A 725-nucleotide genomic window follows, 5' to 3' on the forward strand; every position below is an offset into this window, starting at 1 on the left:
GGTGGAGGTGACTTCACTGGTGGTGGTGGGGATGAGTAGACGTATGGTGGTGGGGGAGACTTGACTGGTGGTGGTGGGGAAGAGTAAACATATGGTGGGGGTGGTGACTTCACTGGCGGTGGGGGAGAAGAGTAAACGTATGGTGGTGGTGGTGACTTCACTGGTGGTGGTGGAGATGAGTAGACGTATGGAGGTGGGGGTGGGGAACTGTACACATACGGTGGTGGTGAAGATGGTGATGGAGGAGGTGGAGAACTATACACGTATGGTGGTGGTGGTGATGGGGAAGGAGGTGGAGGTGAACCGTATACATATGGTGGTGGTGGTGATGGGGAAGGAGGTGGAGGTGAACTGTATACATATGGTGGTGTTGGTGATGGGGAAGGAGGAGGTGGAGAACTGTATACATATGGTGGAGGTGGGGAAGGTGAAGGTGGTGGTGGAGAATTGTATACATATGGTGGTGGAGGAGATGGAGATGGTGGTGGCGGAGAACTGTATACATATGGTGGAGGTGGGGAAGGTGAAGGTGGTGGTGGAGAACTGTAAACATATGGTGGTGGAGGAGATGGAGATGATGGTGGTGGAGGTGTGTAAGGTTAAGGTGGTGGTGGAGAACTGTAAACATATGGTGGTGGTGGTGAACTGTATAGGTATGGATCAGCAGAAACAGATCCTACATTGTAAGATACAAAGACTACAGCCAGTGCAAGTAAAACTTGAGG

The 725-nt window shown here is 51.6% G+C and overlaps 1 pseudogene; it reads right to left on the minus strand.

Moving 5' to 3' along the window:
• Positions 1–5: 5 nt before the first annotated feature.
• LOC113339226 lies at positions 6–722 on the minus strand (annotated as a pseudogene).
• Between the last annotated feature and the right edge of the window lie 3 nt (positions 723–725).

Source organism: Papaver somniferum, unplaced genomic scaffold, assembly GCF_003573695.1.
Source record: "Papaver somniferum cultivar HN1 unplaced genomic scaffold, ASM357369v1 unplaced-scaffold_20991, whole genome shotgun sequence".
NCBI lineage: Eukaryota > Viridiplantae > Streptophyta > Magnoliopsida > Ranunculales > Papaveraceae > Papaver > Papaver somniferum.